Genomic DNA, 12,090 nt, shown 5'->3' with positions numbered 1-12,090 from the left:
AGCTGGAAGTGGCAGAGTTAAAGATGTTAAGATTTGCACTGGGTGTGACAAGGGTGGACAGGATTAGGAATCAGTATATTAGAGGGTCAGCTCAGGTTGGACAGTTTGGAGACAAAGCAAGAGAGGCAATGTTGCATTGGTTTGGACATGTGCTGAGGAGGGATGCTGGGTATATTGGGAAAAGGATACTAAGGATGGAGCTGCCAGGTAAGAGGAAAAGAGGCAGGCCTAAGATAAGGTTTATGGATGTGGTGAGAGAGGAGATGCAGGTGGTTGGTGTGAAAGAACAAGATGCAGAGGACAGGAAGAAATGGAAACAGATGATCCGCTGCGGTGACCCCTAACGGGAACAGCCGAAAGAGAATATATATAGATGATATATATATATATATATATATATATATATATATATTTTATATATATATATATATATATATATATATATATATATATATATATATATATATATATATATATTTATATATATATATATATATATATATATATATATATATAAAACTTTGGGGGCATAGGAGGCTTGTCCACGTGCAAAACAGAAGTTTTAAGGAGTGATGTTTGAGATTCACTCTTCTTCTGCAGTTTTTTTTTTTTATTACGTCAGCACTTGGCATTTTGAGTGCTAGCATTTCATTAGGGGGCCATCTGTATCTCTTCACTTTAAAAAAATCCTATTCCTGAACACATATCACCTCCACTTACCCCATATTGCCTCAATTCTTTTCTTTTTTTTCTCTTTCTTTGCACATCTCATATCTAATTAGCATATCACATCATACTATTTTTTTACACTATTCACTCATTATCATGCCTCTAATATCCCTCTTTCCCTTCTTTACTTCCTAATGCTGCATATCTGCTTTCATCTTGCACTGTAATACTTTATCTTCACAAAACATTTTTTATCTCATTTCCGTCACCATTTTCCATACTAGTACATTATTCATTTTCTTCTTCAGTTATATCCCCCATAGTACTTTCTCCACTAACATATTCAGTTGTAATATCCTCAGACTGTCTTTATTCTGAAATATTCTCTTTTTGTTCCAAATTCATTGCATTTTCTTTACATAGGCCTACAATTTTTTTTTTGCATTATGGCCCCTTTTCCCACATTGTCCACATCTACTTTATTACAGTCTTGCTCTGAGTGCCTCTCATCCCCATAAAAAAAAAAAAAAAAAAAAAGAAAACAAAAACATTCTTTAGGGTTTTTCGCATTCACAATTATAACATTTGAAACATGTAATTTTCCTTCATGCACATCCAGTGTACCCATACCTCCTGTCAAAGGAAAAATAACTTCAAAATGATCAACACACGGCAGGTTCAGTTTAAGGCACTTTAATCTTGCAGCAAGGAGACAAAAACTTGCAAATACAGAGTTTGTCTAACTAAAATCAGGAAGTGCGACTATTTTTATACATTTCTTATAAGGTATTGCCTACTAAGCTGACGTAATAAATCACAAGTTCTTTCAATATTGTTTCTCAGCAGCTGTTTGTCCATGATTTTCTGCTGGCATATCAAGTTTACAAAAAAACTTCCTAAGAAAAACAACGTGGCCTTGACGACCACCGGTCAGATACAACTTTTACTATGCAATGTTACCATTCAAGGTACTATGGCTAATTCGAGCACAAAGCAAGTACAGATTACAGTTCATTTCTTCAAGCAGTCTTTTGTATGATGTATCTCTTCTTTTCCGCAGCTGTGCATGTTCTCATAACACGAACAGGGCTGATTGTTCATATTCAATCACATTATAGAAAACAGTATTGTTCTATTCATTCACTATTCATTCATTTTCCTGACCTAGCAGATAATCACCTGCTTCCCAGTACATTTCCAAAAGGCATAAACATGAATTTTGCTGTGCTAGCAAATACTAGGTTAGAGAGCATCTTGCAATTTCAGAAAGCATACTGCAGTCTGAAAAGCATCTTATAATCTCATAAAAAAACAAGATGTGAGCACCAAAAACACCAAAGCAAGCTTTGCACTGCTCAAAAACAGCTAACGGAGGTACTAAATAGACGATTTTATTGTTTGACAACAACTGCTTTTTTAAAAACTTTGCTTTTCAGCACAAAACTTTAGCCAAGTGAAGCACAAATACGAAAACAAATCCCAACAGTTTAAATCAAGTGCTTTTGCTTGGTCTCATTGCCAAGTTTTATCAAGATCAAATAGCAATGGATTTCTAACTTCATTTATAGGGTTCATTGACCATCATCATTACCTAAACAGCAGAGGCCTCCAAAGCAGACACCCAAGCAACTGCAAACTCAGTACACCACACAAACAACACATAAACAACAAAATCAGTGTGCAAAGCAGTCACTGCCCTTAAGGCCAAATACAACACCAAACATACTTGTCATAGGTGACTCCATAGTCAGACACACTGACGTCCCACTCACCAGGCTGAACAAGGAGAAGGTCACGGTAAGCTGCCTATCGGGCGCTAGAATCCGCCACATAACACAAGCACTCAGGTCATTCCACGGCAAGTACAAGTATGACACAGTCATTGTCCATGCTGGTGTGAACGACCTGAGACATACCTCCCTGGACTACATGAAAAGAGACATAGAGGAGCTCTCTGATTATGTAGCCCAGGCAGGTATGACCCTGACCCTGAGCAGTATCCTTCCTTCACCAAGAATGATGCCACAATATAGTGACAAGATGATCAGCTTTAACAATTGGCTTAATTTCTGGTGTCATTCAAAGGGGATCCAGTGCCTGTCTGCCTGGGTTGACATGCTCGACAAGCCACGCTGCTTTGCAAGGGACGGCTTGCACCTGTTACCCCTGGGATTCCGGCTATTGGCTAAGGCTCTTGTCACCCCCATAGTGCCTTTTTTAGGCAAGGCTCAAATTCTAAACCTACCACCCTAGAAAATAAAAACGTGAAGAAACAAAGGGTAATGCTGCTCAATGCCAGAAGTCTAAATCTCAAAATGCACGCACTCGAGGCCCTTCTCAGTATGGAGAACATCGATGTCTGTGCTGTGACTGAAACCTGGTTCAAGGCTCCTGAGAGCACCCCGGCACTATCAGGTTTCATCTCATATCATGCGTTCCGGACCCAAAACCCGGACCACACCACAAAAGGAGGGGGTGTATCCATATTCATCAAGGATATCCACACCTCCAGGTTGGTGGCTATGCACGAAGCATCGGAAACCATCCAGGTGCAATTAACCATAGGCAAAACTGCTCTACAATTTGTAGCATGCTACAGGCCACCCTCTCAAACTCAGGAAACCCGCACAGCCTTCCTGAAGACACTGGAGGGTATAAATGTATCACCAAACGCCATCATATTGGGTGACTTCAACTACCCAAATATAGACTGGGAACATTACTCAAGCCCAAACTTTCTAGCCCAAAGGTTCCTGGAGATCATAAATTCAAATGCCATGGAACAACTAGTCACCGTCCCCACAAGAGGAGAAAATTTACTAGATCTCATCATCACGAACATGGGGACAAAATGCTCCACACCGGAAGTATATCCCTCATTGGTGAGATCAGATCATAAACTAATCTCCCTAGAAATCCACATCCCGCCCCCACCCCAAACAAAAAAGACCACAGTGAAGAACTTCTCTAAAGCAAACTTCACACTACTCAAGACAGGTGTGGTATCCTTCAAGGCCCCCGAGCCAATGGAAACCACAACCCAAGCTGCGGAAGCCCTTACAAATGCCTTCAATGAACACCTTCAGGACTGCATGGATCAGGCAATCCCAAATAAAACCAAGACTCTTTCCACCAAGGGCAAACGTCCAGTCTGGTGGACCCCAGCCATAAACAAACTTTACAATAAGAGGAGAAAGCTATTACATGATAGAGCAAAATCCCAAAAGGGAAGGCATCTTTGATCAGCACTAGCAAGAAACTACGATCCCTCATAAAATCATCCAAGGCCAACTTTGAGAGAAAAATTGCCATAGATTCAAAAGACAATCATAAGGCCTTCTTCAGCTATGTCAGATACCTGGGTGGAAACTCCCAGATATGCTCAGAATTAGTCCAAAATGATACAAAAATCACTGAACCCACAGACATTGCCAACATACTGGCAGACAGGTTCAGCAAACTTCACCCCTCTCCCCAAAAGGAGAGATAACTATCCCAACTGAGAGTATCCTCCCAGACATCTCAAATGCGCAGGTGAAAGCTGCTCTCTCTAAAGCTAAAAACACAGCATCAATGGGACCGGATGGGGTCCCCGGCTGTGTGTTACATGAACTCAATGAAGAACTAAACCCGCACATAAGGCAGCTGTTTAATCTTAGCCTCACCACAGGATATGTGCCCAAGGAGTGGCGTACGGCAACTGTGGTCCCACTCCACAAAGGCGGTGCCTCTACGGACCCTGGTAATTACCGCCCCATAAGCTTAACAAGCCTGGTCTGCAAAGCTATGGAGAGGATCATAATGGAACTCATAAACAAGGACATAGGGGACTTGCAGACCTTGGACCCAACCCAGTTTGGCTTTGTCAAGGGTAGATCTTGCCTTTTGAACTTGGTCAACTTCTTCGAAACAGTCACCAAGGCCATTGATGAGGGAAAGGCAGTCCATACAGCCTACCTTGACCTTGCAAAGCTTTGACACAATACCCCACTCGGTATTATAGAGAAACTTACCAGCTTAAATGTAAACCCATATGTCACAAGATGGGTTGCAAACTGGCTAAAGGACAGAACCCACAGGGTTAGAGTTGCTGGTGCCATGTCAGACTCCAAGCCGGTTACAAGTGGAGTCCCACAGGGCTCAGTCCTTGGCCCCCTATTGTTCGGCATCTACTTCTCAGAAGTACAGGCAAACATAGGAGGACTATGGCTGACAAAGTTTGCGGATGACTGCAAACTGGGTGCCATAGTGGATAGTACATCGGACACAGACATCCTTCAGGGGGGTCTCACGGAAACTGATAGCTGGTGCCAGAGCCATGGCCTGAAGTTAAACGCAAAAAAGTGTATAGTCATACCCTTCGGGAAAAACAAGGTAACCCCAAGCTACCATATAGGTGGCAACCCACTAAGCACAGAAGAGGTGATCAGGGACCTGGGGACCCAGGTTGACAGTGGCCTCACGTTTGACGCTCACGTTGCTAAAGTGGTTCGAAAGACCTTCTACATTGTCCACCTGATCATGAAGGGATTCACATCCAGATCAAGTGAGGTCATTGTTCCCCTGTACTCTTCACTTATCAGACCAATGATCGAGTACAATGCCCCATTCGGGATGTATCTCACCCGACACCTGCAGCAATTGGAGAGACCCCAAAAGTTCCTCACCAAAAGGATAAAGGGACTCCAAAACCTGTCATATGCTGCCAGACTGAAGAAACTCCAACTCTATTCGGTTGCATACCGTCTGCTCAGAGGTGACCTGTGCCTGACATACAAGGCCATGACCAACCCGGAATTAATGGACATGCTCCACTCAAAAAATCCAAATCCACCAAAACCACTAGAGCAAGAGACTTAAACCTTAGCACGGATATAAATAGGACATGCTGGAGGGATAGATTTATTACCCAGAGACTCCCCATGCTGTGGAATAAAATCCCGGTCCATGTGAGGCAGAGCACCTCGCTGGCTCTGTTCAAGAGAAATCTTGACCGGTGGATGGGAGATCGTAGGTTTACCCCGGGAATCATCTCTGTGTCACTACTGGACAGAGGCACAACAAACTAATGGGCACAGTATTTCTAACATAAGGGGCGGCGTAAGCCACATAACTTTGGGCTAAGCTTATAAATGCCCTAGGGCAGTTAGCCTAGTATAAACCTATGAACCTATGAACCTATCATGTGATAGCTTTAGTAATTAAGCTATTAAAGCTGTACAAACAGTTTCAAACAAACAGTCCTCTATTCACTTGCCACTGTTGTGAATACACAAATATTACTCCATAAAATGTAAAACCCTGAACAAGACACATTTATCACATTACTATACTTTGTTACTACATTTGACATTCAAAAGGTTTTATGTTAAAAATATATAAAAAATATATATATGTGTGTACACCAAGTTTGTAAAACAATGCCCAACAAAACATGTTTTTAACTATAGAGCCATACATAACTATTTTTAAAAAAGTGTGTACTAATTGCTCAATAGATGAATTTTCAAGGACATTGAAAAAGTTTAAAATTGTGTTTTTTAAAATTATGCTTTTTTAAAAAAACTAAATATGAATTTATTAAACTCACATTCAATAAAATATTATATAACTTATAAAAGTAACTTTCAATTCATAGATTATTATAAAATCTATATGTACAACTATTAAAACACTGTGCTAGGAACATATTAATGCACAACTGATTACATGTTAATTTATGATGATATCTCCTTGACTTGTAAATCACAATCTGGCCATTCTTAATTTGAGAACACTTTTAATATTTATACTATCATTTAGACCGGGAATTGTGGCTGCATCCAATTTGAGTTGCCACAACAATTCCTTGTATTCCAAACGCGTTTCCCAGTCTCCCCCTCTACTATCCACTTGCACCTGTTCTAACACTATAAATTTTATAGACATTTCAGGACATAGTAATAGGTGTTTATAAAAGGCATTTGTATCTTTTTTCCTAGAAACCTCATACACGTGCTCATAAATTCTCGTTCTCAGAGACCTTTCCATTTTACCTACATAGAAACTGTGGCACTTGGTACAATAACCTAAGTAAACAATCCCTTGTGTTGCACAGTTTGCATGAATGCTAGCTTTAAAACAAAAATTCCTAGATGGAATATATAGGGAATCACTGTTTATAATATAGGTTCATAGGTTCATAGGTTCATACTAGGCTATCTGCCCAAGGGCATTTATAAGCCTAGCCCATAGTTATGTGGCTTTCGCCACCCCTTTAGTTTGAATAAAAACTATGCCTATCATTTTGCTGTGCCTCTGTCAAGCAGTGACGCTGAAGTAATCCCTGGGGTATATCTGCAATCTCCCATCCATTGGTCAAGATTCCTCTTGAACAAGACCAGAGAGGTGCTCTGCCTCACATGTACCGGGATTTTGTTCCACAGCATAGGAGTCTCTGGGTGATGAATCTGTCCCTCCAGCACGTTCTATTTATAACCGTGTCAAGGTTTAAGTCTCCGCCTTGTGGTTCTGAGGGATCTAGATTTTTGAGGTGAAGCATATTCATCAAATCTGGGTTTGACATGGCCTTATATGTCAGGCACAGGTCACCTCTGAGCAAGCGGTATGAGACTGAATAGAGCTGGAGTTCTTTCAGTCGGGCAGCATAAGACATATTTTTGAGACCCTTTATCCTTTTGGTGAGGAACTTTTGGGGCCTTTCAAGCTGCAGCAGGTGTCTGGTCAGATACATTCGAACGGGCATTGTACTCAATCATAGGTCTAATAAGTGATGAGTACAGGGGACGATGACCTCCCTTGATCTAGATGTGAATCCCTTCATGATCAGGTGGGTGATATAGAAGGTTTTCCTAACTACTTTAGCAACATGAGTGTCAAACGAAAGGCTACTGTCAACCTGGGTCCCCAGATCTCTGATGACTTTTCTGTGCTCAGTGGATTGCCACCTATATGGTAGCTAGGGTAGCCTTGTTTTTCCCAAAGGGTATGACTATGCATTTTTTGGCGTTTAACTTCAGGCCATGGCTCTGGCACCAGTTATCCATTTCTGTGAGGCCCTTCTGGAGGATATCTGTGTCAGATGTGTTTTCGACTATGGCCCAGTTTGCAGTCATCTGCAAACTTTGTCAGCCATAACCCTCCTGTGTTTGCTTGTACTTCAGAAAAGTAGATGCCGAACAAGAGTGGACCCAGGACTGAGCCTGTGGGACACCACTTGTGACAGGCTTTGAGTCTGACATGGCTCCAGCAACTCTGACCCTGTGGGTTCTGTCACTTAGCCAGTTTGCAACCCATCTTGTGATGTATGGGTTTACATTCAAGCTGATGAGTTTTTCGATGATACCTGAGTGGGGTATTGTGTCAAGGCCTTTGCCAGGTCGAGGTAGGCTGTATGGACTGCCTTTCCTCATCAATGGCCTTGGTGACTGTCTCGAAAAGTCAACCAAGTTTAAGAGGCAGGATCTGCCTTTGACAAAGCCAAACTGAGTTGGATCCAAAGTCTGCAAGTTCCCTATGTCTTTATTTATGAGTTCCATTATGATCCTCTCCATGGCTTTGCAGATAAGGCTTGTCAAGCTAATGGGGCGGTAATTTCCAGGGTCTGTGGAGGCACCGCCCTTATGAAGTGGGACCACAGTCGCCGCGCGCCACTCCTTGGGTACGATCCTGAGGTGAGGCTAAGATTAAACAGCTGTCCTAACTGTGGGTTTAATTCCTCATTGAGTTCATGAAGCACACAGCCGGGGACACCATCCGTCCCATGGATGCTGTGTTTTTGCCTTAGTGAGGGCAGTTCTCACCTGGGCGTTGGAGATGTTTGGGGCTACAATCCTCTGGAATAGATATCTCTCCTTTGGGGAGGGGAGAAGTTTGCACTGAACCTGTCAGCCAGTATGTTGGCAATGTGTGTAGGTTCAGTAATTTTCACATCATTTTGAACTAATTCTGAGCATATCTGGGAGTTTCCTCCTAGGTTTCTAACATAGCTAAAGAAGGCCTTATGATTCTCTTTAGAGTCCTTGGCGATTTTTCTCTCAAAATTTGCCTTGGATGATTTTATGAGAGCTCTTAGTTTTTACTTATAATGATCAAAGGTGTCTTACCTTTCAAGGATTTTGCTCTATCTTGTAGTAGCTTCCTCCTTTGTAGTAGAGCTTGTTTATGGCTGGGGTCCACCAGACTGGACGCTTGCCTTTGGTACAGAGAGTCTTAGTTTTGTTTGGGATTGCCTGATCCATGCAGTCCTGTAGGTGCTGGTAGAAGGCATTTGTAAGTGATTCAGCGGTTTGAGTAATGTTTACCACTGGCTCAGGGGCCTTAAAGGAGACCACACTAGTTTTTAGAAGTGTGAAATCGGCTTTTGAGAAGTTTTTCACTGTGGTCTTTTTGTTTCAGGTGGGGCGGGATGAGGACCTCCAGCGAGATTAGTTTATGATCTGATCTCACCAGTGAGGGTATACTTCGTGTTGAACATTTTGATCCCATGTTCGTGATGATGAGATCAAGTATGTTTTCTCCTCTTGTGGGATGGTGACTAGTTGTTCCATGGCATTTGAGTTTATGAACTCCAGGAATCTTTGGGTTAGAGTGTTCGGGCTTGAGTAGTGTTCCCAGTCTATATTAGGGTAGTTAAAGTCACCTAGTATGATGGTGTTTGGAGATACATTTATCCCTCCAATGTTTTCAGGAAGGCCATGTGAGGTTGCTGAGTTTGAGAGGGCGGACTGTAACATGCAACAAATTGCAAAGCAGTCTTGCCTATGGTTAATTGCACCTGGATGGTTCTCCGATGCATCATGCGTTGCCACCAACCTTGAGGTGTGGGTGTCCTTTATGAATATGGACACCCTCCTTTCTTGGTGTTGTCCGGATTTTGGGGCCGAACGCATGATATGAGGTGAAACCTGTTAGTGCTGGGGTGCTCTCAGGAGCCTTGAACCAGGTTTCTGTCACAGCACAGACATCGATGTTCTCCATATTGAGAAGGGCCTCGAAAAGGCATCTTGAGATTGAGACTTCTGGCATTGAGCAGCATTACCCTTAGTTTTTTCCTTTTGGTGTTCTAGGGTGGTAGGTTTAGAATTTGAGCCTTGCCTAAAAAGGCACTATGGGGTGGCAAGAGCCTTTGCCAATATCCGAAGCCCAGGGTGACAGGTGCAAGCCGTCCTCTCATGGCGTGGCTTGTCCAGCATGTCATCCCAGGCAGACAGACATTGGATCCCTTTGAATGACACCAGAATTTAAGCCAATTATTAAAGCTGATCATCTTATCACTGTATTGTGGCATCATTCTAGGTGAAGGTAGGATACTGCTCAAGGTCAGGGTCATACCTGCCTGGGCTACATAATCAGAGAGCTCCTCGATGTCCCTTTCATGTAGTCCAAGGAGGTACGCCTCAGGTCGCTGACACCAGCGTGGACAATGACTGAGTCGTGTACCTGCTGTTGAGAGACCTGAGTGCTTGCTATGTGGCGGATTCTAGCGCCTGACAGGCAGCTTACTGTGACCTTCTCTTTACTCAGTCTGGTGAGCGGGACGCCAGTGTGTCTGACTATGGAATCACCAATGACAAGTGTGTCTGGCATTTTGTTTGGCCTTAAGGGCTGTGACTGTTTGACACTCTGACTGTGTGGTCTATGTGTTGCATGTGTTGGGTCGTGAGGTGGTAGTTGTTTGGGTGTCTGCTTTGGTGGCCTCTGCTGTTTTGGTAAATTTTGATCAGAGCCTCGAGTATGTCTTTGTGTGAGTATGTGTATGATTTGAAGTTGTGATGGTACCATGTGTGACTGGGTATGTATTGTGTGTGGTTACCTTCTCCTCCTGTCTGGTCTTGCCAGTCCTATGTTGAGAGAGCTCAGCCTCCAGTTTGGCCGTATAGTTGCATCTCTCGCATGTATTTGTGTTTTGTGGGAGAAGGAGAGGATTGTCTGTGTACATGAGGCAGTTGTAACATTGCCTCAATATTCCCAGGTTCACCAGTTGAGCTGGAGAGGACACTAGCAACTGATCCCTCGACATACTAGAAGTAGTAGATAAAGAGACTTTCAAAGGACTCCGGGGGAAGTGGGTTTTAGGCTGGTGGGGTACTATCTATAATAAGAGTGCTTTATCAAGGTGCAAGTACTGTAGGAGTAAGTGCTAGGCTTTACAGATAGAGAATCAAGTAGAGATGAACTTTTCAGTTATAGGATATGCTGGTTAGATCAGCAGTACAGCTCGAGGAAGGTAGTTTTAAGGGAAAATTGGAAGAGTGGAATTTAGATGGCCCAAATAGTTTAACCTTGTTTAACCGCTGCTCTTGTGTGCAACAGTGGTAACTCCGCTAATCAGCTTACACGCTTAGCGTGTTTTATAGCAGGGGCTGAAAGGAGCTAGGAATTGGCCCAAAACAACCAATGGACTACTAGTTTCTGGCTGAAACTTCACCAAATCGGACAGAAAGGCTGCTCAGTGCTTCCCACTCCCACTGGTAAGCAAAGAAACTTCCCTCCTCCCTAATAAGGCAATGAATCAGTAACAGGAACTAAAAGAAAGCCCAGGGATCAGCAACTCTGAAACTGGACTACTCTAGTTCAGTAAGGCAGGAAAACAAGAGATTTTTTTTTGTTTTATTACAGAGACAAGGAAAAACAGACAGTAAATGCTATAAATGCTGTAAATCGGCTAGCGACTTTAGTGTGTAGCCTACAGAAACAATTTGCAACAATTAGTAACTTAAAGTGCAATAAACAGTGTAAAATGCAGAAATCACTTAAAGTAGCAGTAAACAGGCGAAATGCAGTCGCTAGCTTAAATAACAGTCGGAAAGCCACAAAAATACTTATATCTGGTAGAAAGTCACTCTTTTAGCTCTCTGCTGCTTGGATCACGCTGCAGGCCACCACGAGGATCTGTGCTGAGTTGGTACAAGCTGGAAAACGCTGTTTAGCGTGTTTTATAGCAGGGGCTGAAAGGAGCTAGGAATTGGCCCAAACGACCAATGGACTACTAGTTTCTGGCTGAAACTTCACCAAATCGGACAGAAAGGCGCTCAGTGCTTCCCACTCCCACTGGTAAGCAAAGAAACTTCCTCCTCCCTAACAAGGCAATGGATCAGTAACAGGAACTAAAAACAAAGCCCAGGGATCAGCAACTCTGAAACTGGACTACTCTAGTTCAGTAAGGCGGAAAACAAGAGATATTTTGTTTTATTACAGAGACAAGGAAAAAAAACAGACAGTAAATGCTATAAATGCTGTAAATCGGCTAGCACTTTAGTGTGTAGCCTACAGAAACAACTTGCAACAATTAGTATATTCAAGTGCAGTATTAAGTGTAAAATGCAGATATCACTTAAAGTAGCAGTAAAACAGGCTAAATGCAGTCGCTAGCTTAATAACAGTGGGAAAGCCACAAAAATACTTATATCTGGTAGAAAG

Source organism: Protopterus annectens, chromosome 2.part1 (genome assembly GCF_019279795.1).
Source record: "Protopterus annectens isolate FY-2018-M chromosome 2.part1, PAN1.0, whole genome shotgun sequence".
NCBI classification, from domain to species: domain Eukaryota; kingdom Metazoa; phylum Chordata; order Ceratodontiformes; family Protopteridae; genus Protopterus; species Protopterus annectens.
This window is presented reverse-complemented; position numbering follows the sequence as displayed.